Source organism: Molothrus ater, chromosome 3, assembly GCF_012460135.2.
Source record: "Molothrus ater isolate BHLD 08-10-18 breed brown headed cowbird chromosome 3, BPBGC_Mater_1.1, whole genome shotgun sequence".
Classification (NCBI taxonomy): domain Eukaryota; kingdom Metazoa; phylum Chordata; class Aves; order Passeriformes; family Icteridae; genus Molothrus; species Molothrus ater.
The window spans coordinates 103,124,611-103,142,268 of NC_050480.2; the positions used below are offsets into that span (position 1 = coordinate 103,124,611).

Below are 17,658 nucleotides of genomic sequence, written 5' to 3' on the forward strand. Positions count from 1 at the left end.
AAGTCACCTGGAGTGGGAGTGTTAATGAAGGACAGAGAAAATACCAGACTTCTTGTGCTGCTTTTTTTTTTTTTTTTTTAGCTGGGAACCTAGGGTTTCAGAACTTGGTCTCCTACTAGTAGCATAGTTTAGTAATAATAATTATGATATGATAGTTGTCAAGGCTACAGTGTGCTTTAATGCTGGATTAGTGAATGGCTGTGTTTTCCTTAGAGAGAAGCCAAATGGATTTTGAAAGGCAGCAGAAACAAGGCAGCATAAACATGGTGTGTGCTGGATTTCTGCTCTCTTTGGGAATCAGGAAGATGCAGTTTCTCCACCTGTTTATTTTACAGACTCTCACAGTCTGTAGGAGAATAGAAACATGTTTTTGCTCTCTGGTAATAAGCTTACTGACCCTGTCTTATTTTAGACATTGCATGTGAGTGAGTTAAGGAGACCAGTGATACAGTGATAATAGGAAGCTGTTAAAATGTGCTGAAGTCAGACTGATGATAAGTTTAATTCAATATCTATAGTCAATTACTTGCTGCCTATACCTGTGTTCTTGAGTCCAGGATTTGATACTTTTGTAAGTGGTGAGTCTGTGTGGTGTGGCTGTAATGGAGAAATCCACATGGATGCCTTTGGTGGTTGTAGACCTTCATAGGTACTTTAGATTTGTATTCTTACTGATCCGTCTGCAGATCAGCTATTGTGGCAAATTTGAAATAAAGTTTCTCCTTCAAAAGCTAAGAGCTCCCAGCTTGTGGAATCAAACTCAGCACAGGGCTTCTGTCTTTGTAAAGCCTGAATGTGATTAATACTGCTGTAATATGTACTGACAGCAAAATAAATTCACCAGAAAGGAGTCAGTTAAAAGTGATGTCATGCTCTGCCTGTCATTTCCTACGACTGAGGATGGCACAAGGCTGTTCTTTTCATGTATAAAGATGCATCAAAAGTCCAAGGTTTTTATTCTGAAGAATCTTTCTTAGACTGTAGCAAGCAGAAGAACTGAAATTGAAAACAATATTTTTAATACAATTTGGTATTTTATCAATTTGGTATTTTACCAATTTGACCATGTTGATATTAAATATCAGTAAGCAAGAGGTTGGATTTTTTTTCCATATAGAGCATCTGCAAGTGAGATGATTAAAAAATGAATGTATGTGTACTCAGCTTAGATAGAGTTTCAAATGGGATGCATTTTTCTTCAACGAGGAGTCTGAATTTTTCCAGGGAATTCAAAAATAACAAAACAGCCCATGAGAAGAACAGAGACTATCCAGCTGGATTCATACACACCTGTTCTCTACAGGTTCTCATAGCAGCCTGTTTCAGAGAAAAATACTGCAAACCCTCATGATATTTGTCTGCCATAGGCTGCCACACTAGATCTCCTTGTAATCCTTCCATATCTCTTAAGAGAGAAATTTCTAAAGCTACTGGATACCTGGGAAGTAAAAAGTACATTTGTGACTATTCTTTGAATCTTTTTTGATTTCCATCTCAGTTTTGATTATATGTTGTGTGTATTTTTTTTCATTAGTTCTGTAGCTGAGTGGAAAATTAAAAATTAATTTTTGTATTTAACTAGCATGAAAAATCTGATTGACCTATTGAAAATTCCCTTTAGAGAAGGGAGAAAAGGAATGTCTGTCGCTAACTTGTGTTACTGTGTGGTACTACTAAAGTTTCTTTGCTGTCTTTACTACTCAGAAGATCAGGAATCTTCTGAGAATGTGAGTCCAGATGGGCAGGTAATCTCAGTGAAATAAGAGTCTTTTTATGTAAAAGGTGCCCAGCTGGAGAATTTTGGAGAGGAGGCAGGTGAGGTTTGCTTTGTGATTTGAGGTCTGGGGATGGCACAGCAGTCGGCCACAGAGGAAAATGAGGAATGCCCTCATACAGGAGCAGCACAGGTTTACGTTTGATTCTGTCCACATTTTCTACCTCTGAAACTGTTTTCCTATTCTCATCTTTCTGTTGTTGTTTGTTCATAATTGATGTCAGTCTAAATGGATACTTGAGCAAATTCATGTACCATTAGGATTCAGGGAATTGAGTCCTCTATCCTGATTACTGGTTTAGCAGCAAACACAATGAAAGCATTGATCCTTTTGTTCCTTATCTCATCAGTGTTAGGCAGAACCAGAGAACATAGCATTAGCAAGAATTGATTATGAGCCAAGTAAAAATGACTGTCCTGCACTTTGTAAAGATGAACTCAAGAGAGATGGATTTACTGATGGGTCACATTCACCTTTCAGTGATTTTTGGTTGTTCTGTTACCTAATTCAGATTATTTCTCTGTTACCGGTTTCAACTGATCCATCTTTTACTGGCTTCTGAAGTATCTACAGAAAGATCTACATTGAAGGATTGTGCTTAATTCCAGTCTGTGATCAGAGTATTCCTGAACACTTGCATATTTTCAAGGCTAGGTGGCTGCAGTGCTTTATTTAAAGGAGTTTTTATCAAGTCCTTATGTGGATGAAGTTTATGGCAAGTGCAGCAAGCTCAGTGTTACAGACTCACACAGCCCAGACAGATCACTAGCTCCTTGTCAGATAATACTAATTTCAAAGACATTGCACTTAAATTCTCCTGATGGACTGTGGCTTGATGTACCTGACATCGTCTTCCATATTTTCCCTGTTTGATTGTTGTTTCTCAATTAGCAGGTTATTTTGACTTGGAAATGCACAGTAGGAGCCAGTATATTTGAGAATGAGGCAGCCTGGTACTGGAATTAATTAATTTCATCAGTTACACATGCCTTTTTACTTCATTTTACTCACAGGGTTCAGTACCCCCTGTTCTCCTCTCAGCTGCAATAGTAGTTGAGACAGCTGACATCCCTATTATTTCTTGTAACCCTGGCTTCAGTTCATCCCTCTTGCCAGCATGAGGGTGTAGGAACACCTCCAGAGCAAACAGCATCACACAGATGGTCTGATTTAATAATTTTTCTAAGCTGTATCAATCACACAGGAGGAATAAAAAAAAAAAGAAAAAAGAAAAAAGCCTGTGACAGGAGGAGCAGGAGGAGTATGAGTACTGTGAACTGGTATTGCTGCCTGGTTGGTTGGTTTGTTTGTGAGTTTGCACTTTGCTCCCAGATTGTTTCCCTGCAGCAGTGACAGAAACAACTCTACCAGCTCCAGTGAGGAGGAGGAGGAGAATCAGGAAGAGACTGGATGGAATGGAGTGGTGGCTGCCTCATCTTGGGCTGGCTTTGCTGGTGCTCCAACAGCACCCAAGACAAACAACATCCTTTGTACTGAGTCGAGCCTGTAACAGTAGCCATGATTTTACTGCACTGCCCCTGCAGTACCTCTCTGATAGTCCAGAAGAGAGTTGGTGAATGGATTCAGAATATTTGCTATCTGCTGGAGTTTCTTTTATGAAATATAACACATAAAAAATAGCAAATGTATAACCTAAGTGTGCTGGCAAGATTCTCTTCTACAATAATGTAATATTTTTCCATCCCCAAAGGATATTTCTAGTCTCTCTATATGGTTTTAATTTATGATTATACATACATATTTATACAGGGGTGATGCATTCTTGTATATATAACTTTATAATTTAGTTGTATTGTCTGTGACTTGATGTATCAAGTTGATTTTCCATGCTTTTATAAGTAGTTGCAGAACCAGTTTTATTTATTCATTTTACACTTTAATTGCATCCATCTGCAATTTACAAATTGGGTATTGGCAGGTGTGAATTACATGAAAAAGTCAAGTCTTTTATTTACCTGTGGGGAGCCAAATTTTCTGTAGAACAGGAAAGCCAAAATGACCTCCGTGAACACTACTAAAACCATTTTATATATATCTCAGTCCTAAAGAAGGCTTATATATAGATCTTAAGAAGCTGGAGAAGTTACAGTGTGGTTTAATAGCTCAGTGGCTTAATCAGTGTTATGCTGGGTAAGTAGCATTTGAGTCCATGTCCTATACCTGTATTTTTTTAGATGCAGTAGCTAAAAATCTGCCTGACACATGCAAAGGATTCTTTGCAGATATTCAAGGAATACCATACTGAGATTGCATATCTTTCTTGGCAGCTTCCACAAGCCATTTCAAGTGCTCTAATTTCTAAAAAGCAAATATATCTTCACTAATTCTGGAAGAGGATTCTATCAGGGGAAGATACCAGACTGCAGAGCAAAGAAAATGTGACCATAGGATTACAACCTACAACCTTTAATTAAAGGCCTTGAAGTAAAGATGAACATGCAAAATTGCATTACCAGAAGACTGGAGAAATACATTAAATTCATTTAACATTTAGTCCAAGAAACAAATGAATATTCTGAGATGTGCAGTCTCCAGTAGAGTTTCAATATTAAAGTCTGGCTGATTTAAGCACAATTTTTCCTTAAATTTCTGGTTGAGATAACTTTATTCTAAACTCTAAGTTTAGGAACTGATCTTAAAACATATAAAACAGATAAATTCCTATTGACTTCAATAACATTTATACAGAACAGGATAAATAAGAATTAAAATATTGGGAAAGAATCCAAAGCTCTAGACAAAATGTAATTTGAAACGAATCAAAAATTCTTAGAATTTGGAGTGTAATTCAGTGTGAGTCAGAAAAGAAATCTACAAGGGAAGATTTTTCATAATTATGTTCTGTCTACTACATGGGTTTTGTTTCTTTTACATCTTACTGTGAAATACCTTGTGGAAGCCCTTATTACAGACACAGTTTTAGATAACATGTATTCAATATTGATGATTGGGGAAAATAGATTTATTATCTATTTTTATTATCTACTTTATTTACCATAAAATATTACATTTTATTTGATTTAGGATTATAGCAGTATGGATTATTGTAGCAGTTTTGTAACAGGAATAATGTCCACTACAAAGATTTGGTCTACACCTAATGCAGCAGTACCCATAAATGTATGTCACAGAGAAGGATATAGTTAAGACAAATAATGCTGCATTGTTTTAGTTAATTTTGCATTATTCCCTAATACTCTATGTACAATAATACAGAAAATTAATTACATTCTTCCTGCAGCTCTTCTGAGTATTTTCATTTGTGTGTATCCCCATTTACCTGAGTGATTACCTATCCAAATTGTGCTGGTAGAAAATGCATTAAAGGACAAGAAAAGGTTTCAATGATACCAACACATGACTACCAGTATTAGAGTTCAAGTGGAAATAATTACTGAATTTAGAGAGCCCTTTTGTGTGCCTCTTCTTCCCACAGCATCAATAATCTAGGGGCAGCATGTGGGACACAGATGTATTTTAAACAGTTACATTTACTAATTATATAGAGAGATACAGTGTTGAAGTATGCAAGTGTCAGGTTGCTCTGGGGGCTACTAAAATAGACCATTAAAGAGGTCCCCAAATATTTAAAGTATTACCTCTATATACTAAAAGTTCATTTTTAGATTGTATAATAAGGACAGGATTAAGCTTCAAAGCTCCAGCATTTTAATGTAGACTTACTGAGACTCCTTGAAGGCAGAGTTCTTTCTTTATGTAAGATGTCTCTGTGATCATGATGAAGCTACCACACTTTCCTGTATACATAATAAAATACAAAACCAGTGTTCTCAAGCATTAATTTGGGAACTCTGTAGGTACTATTGTACTTTTTTGGGCTAGAAAATGCTGAAAATGGTCACGTTCTCTTCAGTTAATAACAGTTTGTCAGAATGTCTCATGTTTTTCAAATATAAATTAAGGAATTCTCTACAGGATATATGATGAGTGATAACATGACAAATTTCACGTGCACAAAATTGGTAGAAGTTGGGTGCTCAGAGAGATTTTTGTAACTTTCTGTGGGATTAGGTGTCAGCATATAAGAGCTGCTGGAAGATGAGGTTCCTTGCTATACCTACAAGTAGCAGGTCTCAGCCTGTGGATGACAGAGACTTTAAATAATTCAGTACACTGGGTTACTCCAGAAGAAATGTCTGTTGATGGCCTGTCTGAATTATGGCAGCAAAGCTTTTCTTGTCAGAAGTACTGCCAGACTCTCATCAATGGATTGTGACATGGGCCAGTTCCATCCTGGTGCCAAATCTCCTGTCAGACTGTAGAAATGATCCTTGCAGGGCATTTCTCTTTGCAGCATGAGGAAATTCACCTCTCACCCCAAGAACAATTGAGATTTTTAGATTTCTGCAAGCTGCTCCTGTAGTCTTTCAGTTTTTGTTCAGACATCAGAGGAAACATGCTAAGTTCTTTGTTCTTGTTTAATACTTTAATCTGCTTGGAAAATGTGGGTCATCTTGTAGTGGTTAATTGCTACAACAATGAGGTGATTTCAATTTTTTATGACACCCCTGTGGATGGACTACACTCTGTTTTTTGGATATGGGGTCAAGAAGCAGAACTAGAGACTCTTCACTTGGGAGACAGAACAGCATTGATTTCAGAATCTGTTCTCTCTCTCTTCTTCAAGTGCTGAAATGCATATACCAGTGATCTCCACAAGCTGTTGCAGCTCTCAGTAACAAAGCAAGATATATTCTTCTCTTTTTAATGGATGGGTTATTTCAACCACTGCCTTTTGTCCTTTCTAGTGGTTCACGTGTATTTCAGGCTCTTCCACAATATCCTAAGACAGTAGTCTTTGGATATTGTGGAGTGGAAAGTAACACTGCAATATTTTTAAAAGAACAGTAACACTTTTTGCTAAAACTAAACATTTTTTTCAGATGTTTTGTCTTTCTGAGGCATAAATAAGGTGTGGGGTGTTTTTTTTTTTTTGTAGTGCAGTGTATAAATTGAAAATAGAGAGTAAAAGGCTAAAGTACAGTCAGCAAATGTATAAGAGCTAATATTAAAAATTATAAAAAAATATTAAAATGTGTTCCTGTTTCCTAATAATAGGGGAAACCTGAAAGGTTTAAATTTTCATACTTTTCACAATTTAGCATTTTATTAATGCTTTAAGTGTGTTTGCCAGAGGTGACCATCCATATGTTATCTTAACTGCCCCTGTAGACTGGGGCTTAAATGGAAACAATATTTGGTTTAATGATAAAATTTTTTCTGGTGTTTCTGATTTTGCAGGTTTTTCCCACTGGGCAAAACAGAAGATGGCTTCAATGACTCTTCTGAAGGCATCTTGCTCATTTGAATTCTGCTCCTTCCAGACTATATACATAGACCCTTTTTTGTCTGGGCACAGCAGGAAACAGGAGACAGTTTCCATGTTCAGTGTCAGGCCTACCAGGCAACATTCACACACACATGTACACAGACACACAATTGTATGCTATTGTTGCTTTTGTGGACAGGAGGGGCTGTTGTCATCTATAGCCCTTGCTGTCACAACCCTAATTTTTCATTTAATGACTCCATAACCTGTCTCCATCTATGCTGCTTTTTGTATCTTCATCTCAGATCTACAGAGTGACTCCCCAGACAACACCCAACCATCCTGATTTCAGACCAGATTATTCAACTTCCACTCCATGCCTCTCATTCTGGTGAATGATTTGGGCAGTGACTTCAGTTGTTTTGGATAAAATAAATTTTAAAAACCCCAACAATATTTGACAAGATATTTGACTGTAGCTGGAAGTAGGCTATCATTCCTAGTAACCTTAAATAGGATTTAGGCTTTTCATAAATCAGAGGTGCATTTTGTGAAAGTTAGTTGCAATCTGCCTTTTAGTGTCTCCTGCACCATTATGACTTTCTGTCTATTTGAGAAGACAAGTGCCTGCTTCCCAGAGTGGAATCCATCATCCTGAAATTACTTTTGAGCATCTTTTTTGCGTGTTTACCAGAAGCAATTTAAGTCTGCAGTCTAACAGTGCATTGTCTCTAAAGGAGAATCTTCACCCCTCAGCCCCCTTGGTAAGAAGGGCTCCTCTGCCTTCATGGTAAGCCAGCTCAACCTACTGACTGTGCAGAAAACCTCTCACTTTCTTTCATTCTATTTTTTTTTTCAGATACCTCTTGTTTAAGAAGGTGAGTAAGAAGCATAGCACATATATCTTCCTCAAGATTTCTTTCAGGAGACTATTCCTGATTTCTACTGTTCCTTAACTAAGGAGTTAAGGATTGGAATGTCAGCCTTTGAGGGTTCAGTTACACTGTGTTAGGTGAATCTTTGGTCTGAATATGTATAGTCACTATTCTGCCACCAGTATGACTAAGGAAGTTCTTCCTCCACTGATTTAACAGCACCAGTCATGCACATGAAAATAACAGGCTTTCAGAACTAAGGTGCTCATATTACCCAAGTACCACTGTGAGTGGACTCATCTATTCTGTGAATGTTCTGACTAGAATATCTTCTGCTTCCAGTGCACAAATCCTGACAGAGCTGCAGGGGTCTTAGTTCAGACACTGAGGAGCTCAGTAAGCTGTGACCTCGTATTGCTGGTATCTACAGAATTTCATTACTTTGGATATCTACCTAGCCTTCCTGCCACTGTCTATGAATTCATAGAATTCATTCTCTGACAACATAAAGCCATACAGAACCTTCAATAATGCCCTAAAAACCACAGAGAACTGTTAGAACACATACTGAGAAGGATAAAAAGCTGGTAGCATTTGCTGAAACAACCCAGAAGGTAATAAACTTCAAACTGTAAGTGCTGGGAGTAACAGCCTAAGATTTCTGCAGGTGCTTTTGCATGGGGAAGTACTGGATCAGATCCTTGATCAGATACGGAATCAGCTATTCTTGGGATGGTGCCTGGAAAGTGAATAGTCCAAGGCAGAGGAAGATTACACATGCTCACTGTCCCATGTTGTGTTTCTAATGTGTACCTACTGGCTCTTCTTATTCTTTTCATCCTCAGAGGTTTGAAACTGGGAGAGTTTTATGTTGAAACAGTTAACTTTTTTAACTTCATGAGGAAGGAGTTGCTGCTGTGCATAGTTAGCATAGTGAGGTCAGCTCTGCCAGCTGTAGTTGTGGAAGGGATGATAGAAAATCCTTTGGTTCTGCAGACAGACTAAGCTCAATAAATTACTTTTATGAGCTCTCCCTCTCCCTGCAGATTTCTAACACCTGCATCCTCCCTCTTATGAGGAGGAGGACTGGTTGTCTAATTGTCCTAAAATTAAAAGTGAAGTAAACATTCAGTCATTCTTTTAGATCTTTGGTATTCCCATGCTACTTTCCATTGCAGAAAGGACCTGAATATAAGAAAAGGCTGAAGGAAGAGTAATCTAAAGGCACTGTTATACAAACAGAAGTCAAACATTAAAAAAAGAAAGGAAAAACTCACTGGTTTTGAAAAGAAAGACATGCAGAGTGCTCTAGACAAAGGCCTACGCTTTTGTTAGCAGAGTGGCAGTGCCAAGGCTTGCAACAGACTCCATAAAGTGCTACATATACAAGCTCATCACAGTGTAAAAAGCACTGCAGGAGTGCATGGTCCTTCTCCCTCTTCCTGACCCCAGGTTCTACCCATACTCTTCCTTTTGCAGCCATGTCATGATCCCTTTCCTCTGATCATAGAGGTATTCACACATCAGAGCCTCCAGCCTGATGTTCTTGCAGCAGCCAAATGCTGAATGGAGCAGCTACATTTTCAGAGTACTGGCAGTAAAAATGTTTCCTTGATGTTAGAAACATACCTCCTACTTCACAGAAATAAAATCTGTGGAGTATCACATCCAATGTGCCAGACTATTTTGATTTCAACAGTTTAGAAGTTGAGAATGATTTTGTTTAAAGCAGCCTCAGGCTGAGCCATGCTCAACTGTTCTTTGGGCGTAGGGGGATCTGGGAAAGGAGATGGAGGAATAATTGTTAACATTCAGTGGCCAGCAATTTACCTACCAAAAGTATTACACAAGTTGCTTAGAGAACTGTTTTTTTTAGTTTCTTGTCTAACCTCCACTTCCTTTTTCCCTTTCTGTAAATGTTAAGGGCTGCATCCAGGGCTGTATTCAGGAAAGTATATGTAGCAGAGGAAGCATTGCAAGGTTCAAGCAGGACCTTACACACCCTGCTACCTGTCAGGAAGTTTCTTTCCTCCTGTAGGGGATGTCACCTCATGTGACTAAATCTGTTCCAAATGAAAGAACCGGGTCAAAGCAGTAACCTAGACAACTTCAATGTTACAGCTAACACTACTATTTATATAGCTTCTACTGATAGGGGAATAGTTACTCCCTTACTTATTTTAATTTTCTTTTGCCCTTACCTGTTTTTAATTTTCTTTTACTGGGCTTCTTTTGTGCAGATGCTCTCATGTAGTTTGTGTTTGTTAGCTCCATCAACAAGCAGAAAACCTGAGGCACTTAAGGGTTTTCACCTAGCTCCAGTTGCAATGAGGGTAGAGGGTGGGATTGCAGATACTATGTTTCCTTCCTTTTTAAAGGACTTTTATTCTGTTTGATTTTTTTAGAAACATTTATTTGTGGTAATGACATGTAACCTAGAAAATGCTCAGCTGAGATAACTGCACAGAACATGATGTAGTGTTTGATGGTTTTGTGTTTTTAATCAAAATAGTGGTGCTGGGTATACTTTCAGATGTAACCATGAAATGCCTGTGTTTATCTGGCTAATTTTCAGAACGTTGAGATAACATGCACCACCTGTACAGCAGGTTTCCATTCAGCTTTGCAACTCAGGAAGAGCACTGTAAGAGGAAATGATGGGTTAAGTACAGATGAGTTGGAAAAAACCTCTGAAGAGAAGGTTTACACAAACATTGATTGCATACGATCAGAGATTGCTGTAACTTTTGCCTATGTGGGGAACTCATCATAAATCACCATAAGATGAGAATCTTGTGAACCTATACTAGAATCTGAACTGCAGAAGTTTTCAGTACAGATAGCTGAGTGATACATGATGCTGACACAGTGACTGTTAATCATTTTAGATGTTATCCAAAAACTAGATGGAAAAAATACTTCCTAGGGTGACTGGAATCCCAAGGCACTCTAGTGTTCATAGAGGTTCCAGCAACATAAATTTTATATTTACTTTTCTTCGTAATGTCTGAAGGGGTAACACAAAATTCTGTATTTATGTTTGAAAGCAGTCTCAGTTTTAAGTTCAAGCCAGCTGTACCCTGAGGCTGAAACATGGCCATGTTTTGGCAGCAGGGAAGACTGCCATATGTTGCAGTGATAAAAAAATTACACTGATGCCAATCTCTGAAGTCAGTCTTCTAAAAAATATATAAGAGAGCATATTTGTGGCAATATAAGCTTTTAGAGAGAGAGAGAGTAAAAGAGCTTTACAAGCCTTTATTTAATGATAATTATTTTCTGTCTCTTTAACAGTAATGCTGCAAGTCATAATTCACTGTTGTTCATGAGAGAAGTTGTATATATTACATAAATCCATTGCATCTCCCCGTGACACAGCATTGCTTGCTGTCTAGCTCCCAGCTTTCAATTGCCATAGGACAATTCCATTCATTGAATAAGTTCTTACTTATTGACTGGCTTTTAGTGAGCACAAACTGGAAATCTATAAGAAGACCTTGTTTTTAGGAGTCTTTCAGACAGGCCTCTAAATGAGAGCAGCGATGTGGACCCTGGACCTAGCTGGCAGCACCATGACATACTCTCTTCTTTTTTAAGGTCAGTATAGGCCATTGGTTTGTAGCTCTCATGGGTGAATTCCAATGCTTTTAAAATTGGCAATTAGTTTGTTTTAGTTCCAGCAGTACGTCAAGGATCTTTGAACACAACTATTTGTATTCTTGGTAGGCATATAATAAAATGTATTGTAGGATATATTCTCACAGTGCAGTAGTTCCAAACTGCATCTACTGAAATCTTAATGCAGACATAATATCCAATAAAAAATACAGATCTCAATCATAAACCTTCTGTTCTCTACTGCAAACACTGAAGCTGCTGTCTCTTGTTGCTGAAGAAGGACTGTTACTGATCCATAAAGCTGACTATCTGAGCAGTTTTAAATTCCCTCCATTTACCAGTATCCTGAGATGCATTTTTTAGATTGCTAAGAAGTTGCTGAGAACAGAATATGGATTCCACCAGCATCTTCTTTCATGTCCATGAAACATATGGCCATAAACTACCATTTATGTCCTTGAGCTTTTGAGAGAAATTATCCAGAGATGCAATAAATTTGTTTTGAAACAGAAGTTTTACTATTGGCTAAGTCAGTGGTTTCCAGATAAACATTTTCTTGCCCAGCAGTGATGGTAGTCATCAAACCTGCATTTTTTGGCAGTATACAAGCTAGAGTTCTTCTGCACCTCGTGTGCCAACAGGTTCAGCTGGCTTTGAAGTGAGGACACTAATTCATTTGCATTCTTTGTATATACACACTTTTCCATTTCCACTTCTCCTAAATTCCCATAGTACTTTGCATCTGAGAAAAAAAACCACAGGCTGTTTCTGTAATTTTTTTTCAGAGTGAGACAAAGATCTCCTAAGATACTAATTGTTTTTATGGTCCTCGATCTCATCAAGCAGAAAATTTCCTTATGTTATTCTGAAACAAACAGTTTAGTTCCAGGACAATTTCTACCATTGCTGTCAAGATATTTAATGCTCCTCTGATCCAGATATTTGCTTCTCAGTCAACCTGACTGAATGGCACAGCTTTACAAGCAAATAGCACAGTGCCTATTTTGTTACACATTTTCAGACACTTGAGAAAGTTCAGTGGTCTGCAATTTTTAACAGAGCTAAAAGACCCTGATACAACTAGTGCAAATACATTATCTGCTGAACAACTGATAGATAGGAGGACGCCTATAAATTATACGTAAGATGTCAACATCTGTTGCTGCTTCAGATAGTTCTCACTAACTGAGTCTTGTACTTTATTGTCCAGAACATTAATTTCTCCTGCAAATCCATTTGGATGGTAGCACTGTGATGATCAACAGCTCTCTTATGATACAGTTTTGTAAGCAAAACATGATTTATCTTAACAGTACTGACCAAATGGCTAGCTGTGCCGTGAAGTTTTTTTGTATTCAGAACTGAAACCATATATTCTTTCGGAGCTAGAGAAATCTTGGTTTCTTGCAGATCTGTCTGTGCTTAATTTCAGTTATTTCTCCTTGAGTTGCAGATCTGTTTTCATTGTTTCATTGCTTTTATTAATTGAGAATGGTTTAGTGATTGTTTTCACTACTTTTTCCATGTTGCTCATTATCTCAATATCTCTGTAACTTGTTCTTCCCAAACTTTCAGCTTTCCTTTTAAGGGCTACACAAATGAAAATACAGATTCCATTTTACTCTTGTGCAGCAGAGGTCTCCTTTCAGGTGCTTAATCTCTTCAGTATCTTCCTCAATAACAGCTCCTTTTGGCTGCTGCTGGTTAACTTAAGGTTTCATCACATTCTTTGCTCTGTGAGCATACTCCACTGTACTCTGTTTTCCCTTGGGATTTATAGACATGGGAGAAACTCTGGCTATTACTGATGTCCTTTTTGTTCTCTTAGAGTCTTGAAAGGTCCTCCTAGGATGTCTTCTGTGTCTTCTTCCACAAGAGCAGCAATAAGTCTTTCATGGTTTAGGATAGATCACTTGATATTTCCAGCTTCATAAACTTTTATCAACTGCCCCAAACTGAAGTGTTTTTACCTCATGCAAGTTTATATTCCCAGTTCTAACAAGCTCTTGTACATCTGCTCAAGTTACTTTCACACAAATGTTAAAGGAAAAACAGGGTCATCATTTATGTAAGTAGCTGCAATAGTTGTTTTTGCACCTTTTTCCAAGATCTGGTAGGCTTAATTTTTGTTGTGTTCAGGTATTTCTTTGGAGCCTTTCACATTTGCACGCATCTGTGTATGGGATCATTGAACATCTGCAGTCTTTCTCTAGAGCTGGGAATAGGAGTAAGATAAAAAAGCTCTTCGTTATATATTTCCAGAATAGAGAATTTTACAAAAAAAAAAAAAAAAGAATAAAAATCATTGTTAATCTCTGTGACTTTTTCTAATACTTAACATGTTGTATTGCCAGACTCCTTTCAGTGGTGTCCAGCAACAGAACAAGGAGCAGTGACCATAAACCAAAACACAAGAAGTTCCACCTCAACAAGAGGAAGAACATTACATTGAAGGTGGCAGAGCCCTGTAGGAGTCTGCCTAGGGAGGTATTCCTCTCTGGAGACATTTGAAACCCACTTGGATGCAATCAAGGAAAGATACCGTAGCCATAACAGTTTTGTGTTGCACATGAATTAACTGGTTCTAATGAAGCACTGGCCTTGCCTTTATGCCTCTGTTTTGTAACTAAAATGGGCCTCTCCCTGGTATTGCACTGCACAAGCACCAAGCTTCTTGACCCTTGACCTGGGGAAGCTTTGCATAACTACCCAAAACACTCCATAGACTGCATCTGGTGCACTTTCTGAACTAACTTTCCAGATGTTACTGTCTGCTCTGCAGATGAGGAATTGGGGCATTTCTAGTTACCTTTCACAAACACCTTACAACAGAACAACTCTTCTGTCAGTAGGATTAACTGACGGCCCATATGCTGTAAAAGGGTCTTGAGGAATTGTCATCTGAAAAAGATATGAACTCCTCTGATGTGACATGTATGTAAAATATAATACAGAGGTATGTTGGAGATGGAGGCAGAGATTCTTGGGATCTACTGGTTTTGTATTAACTTCCCAGATCAGAAAACAGAAACTAAACTCCTAAGAATATCCAGTAGCAAGATGAAAACTGCTCAAAAGTAGAGGTACTCTGTGCAATTCTCAAAATTATATTTTCTCCTATATATTAAAGCACGTTCCAGTTTTGCTGATTATGAGTGGATCGCTAATGATCAGATTTATTTTTTAATTTTCCTGAATGTTCTTCATAACCATGGGACTGGTTAGAGGGTGCAGGAAGAAAAGTTCTCGCCACCTGTCAGTTTCATGAGGTGAGGCTGAAAGAACAGCATTGTTACTGAGCCTCACTGCAGAGCTGGATCCTGCGTCCCTGCAAAGATGGCATTTGGAAAAATACACAGTGGCACAGCACTTGTATCTCAGACAGATGTTCCTCATCACTTTCACACTTAAGATTTTTAAAAATTCACATTAAACCCCATAACAGGATGATAAAGCAGTGATGCCTTAATATCCTAGGATGTAGTGCTCTGATCCTGACGCTGCAGAGACCTCATCCTTTCCAGCCGTATCTCTTGTCCTAAAATCCTTCTTCCCAAATGCCCCCCTGCCAGCCCTCCTGACCCCGTCGTCATCCCGCCTCGCAGGTGCTCTTCCTACAAACTTAGCGCTACTTCAAGGGCTCACTCAACCAGGCCTTTTCCCCTCCAGCGCTCCCGCAGGGCCGTGGCCCCGGCGGGTGAGCAGCGCTGGCGGCCTTTGCCTCACGGGGGCACGGCGGGCTGCGCTGGCGGCCCTCCACGGCCCCGGGAGCGGCGACACACCGCCCCTGCCTCCTCCTCCTCCTCCGGCAGGTGCGGCCCTCCCGGGCCGCCGCTGCGCACTGGGCGGGGCGGGGAAGCTCCTCCTGCTCGGGCACCGGAGCGGCACAGCCGGGACGGCGGCTCTGCGGCGCGGGAGCTGCTGGCCCGCAGCTCGTCCCCCCGCTGCCGTCGGAGCGGAGCGGGGCGGAGAGGAGCGGAGAGGAGAGGCGGCGCCGCCACCGCCGTGCGCGGCCCCGGCACCTGCCCGAGGTGAGCGAGCGGCCGGGCCCGCGGCGGCGCCCGCGTTACCTAACCGGGACCGGGGCGGGGGGCGGCCGCCGGTCGTGCCCTGCGGCCCCGGGCGCTCAGCCCCGCTGCGCTGGGGAAGGGGGCTCCGCTGGGGAGTAGGGGGTGGCGAGGGCGAGTGTCTCCGTTGCCAGGGAGACGGGTCAAGCGGCGGCTCCGGCCGCCGGGGCGCCCCCGGGCAGCGAGCGGCGCTCCCGCCGGCCCTCGGCTCCGCGTAGGAGGCGGCGGGGAGCGGCCGTGGGGGGAGGATGAGCCCGAGCCCGGGGTGGCTCCGGGACGCCGTGAGTGCCGCTCCCGCGGGGTTGTGCGGGGACGTGCCGCAGGTGCCGGGCTGGCGGCGGCTCGGTGAAACATGGATGGCTCTGCCGCCGCGACACGGGCGCTGTGAGGCAGCTCGGTGCGAGCTGCGCTCTCGTGTGCCGGCACTCGAAGCTACTCGTTTGACTGACGAAAATCAACCTCTTGCTCCTCTCCGGCGTTTAAATATGCGGGAGCTCGCAGCTGCAAATGATCCAGGCACCCTGATTGCTGGAACATTGGATCTGCAGCCCTCGCGATTGAAAAGGTGCTGCTCAGGTGGTTGCAGCTGATGGTGGGGAAAGATTCGGTTCCCGGCAGGAAATTTCCCGTTCGTTCCATCTGGAGCAATTCTGCCGATGCCGCAGGTTGCAGATTGCTCAGCTCGTTGCTGCCGCTCTCCCCGGCCACCGGTGCGGGGTGGATTCCGCCCGCGGAGCGAGCGGGGTCGGGGTGACAGCTGATCCGTGGCTGTCACACCGAAACACGGGGAAGCAGCGTGCTTGGCACCAGACGCCACAATAAAATGGGAAAGAAATGGAATTATGGTTTGAGTCTTACCGCGGGGAAATAAGCTACAGACGTTGATCATAGCAAATCGCGTGACTATAGTTTTTAAAGCTTGTCATGAATTTTTCCAATTTTGTAGGGCTGGGAAAGTATCTTGCAAACGTTTCAGAAGAAAGTTGGGGTTAGTCTTGTTTGAGTAAATGTTCATGGCAGCATTTGTTCAGTCGTGAAAAGACCAGGAGCAGACCCAGAGGCCACAATCCTGTTAACTGTAGCACATAGGGTAAAGGATTACTGGAGCCCTGCCAATTCCTGTTGAATCTGGGATCTGCCTCCATAAAGCAGTTGGCAGGAGCAAGACCGCTGAGGCGTGTTCAATTCTTCAGAGTTTTTATCTGAAAACCGTATTTGTTGTTTAAATAGATCCTACAGAAATCCAGTGATGTACTGAATAAGTAATACAGTTACCACAGATGCTTAAAAAGCCACCCATATATATATAGCTACTCAGTCACATCTCCTTGTATTATCCAACTTTACAGATGATTACTGAGAAATTTTTTCTTTACTTTGGAAGTGCTCCAGGAAAACTCCTTTAATCTTTTGCCTGTTTTTCAGACTGTGAATAATTTGACACTGTGACACATTTGACACAAAGCACTTTACAGTTATTATGTACAAAGTACTATGCTAGGTATGGGTATTCTCAGAAACTGTTAGAGAATAATAAGCTCTTGATTAGTAGGACACTAAAAATAATACAGTTGTACCCATTAGCATCTCCTAAGCAGAAGATTTTTAATTTTTTTTAGGTGTCTACAATGTTTGTAAAAATATTGTGTTATACTGTACATACAAGCAACAAAAGGCCCTGTTAATTCCTGTATAGGCATGCATGGACAAAATGTACATTTGGGCAGCTATTGAATTGGCAGATGGGGCAAAGATTGTAGACTCCTAATATGTCAAGAGGGAAAGAAGTTGCCTTGGGGTTTCTTTGAAAATGGTCCAGTTAGATTGGCAGGTATACCTTTCATTCAAATCTAAACGGGAGAAAATGCTGTTAGGAGGAATTTTAATATGGAAATGGAAGTGTTCTTTATTTAACACTTTGTAGCTCAGCATGAACCACACACAAGATGAAATTAACCACTGTTTTTAGTGTCAGAATACAATGGAATATTTTAAAAGTAAAGATGACCATG

The 17,658-nt window shown here is 40.5% G+C and overlaps 1 protein-coding gene and 1 pseudogene across 1 annotated transcript in view; one reads left to right on the forward strand and one right to left on the reverse strand.

The window, feature by feature from the left end:
* Positions 1-11,993: 11,993 nt before the first annotated feature.
* LOC118684724 (kinesin-like protein KIF11-A) lies at positions 11,994-14,449 on the reverse strand (annotated as a pseudogene).
* A 1,021-nt stretch (positions 14,450-15,470) lies between these two features.
* KLHL32 (kelch like family member 32) overlaps positions 15,471-17,658 on the forward strand; it is a 121,203-nt gene continuing 119,015 nt past the window's right edge. Inside the window, exon 1 of the mRNA XM_036381184.1 lies at positions 15,471-15,610. The gene's annotated coding sequence lies outside the window, so the exon portion shown is untranslated. The remainder of the gene's footprint in view (positions 15,611-17,658) is intronic.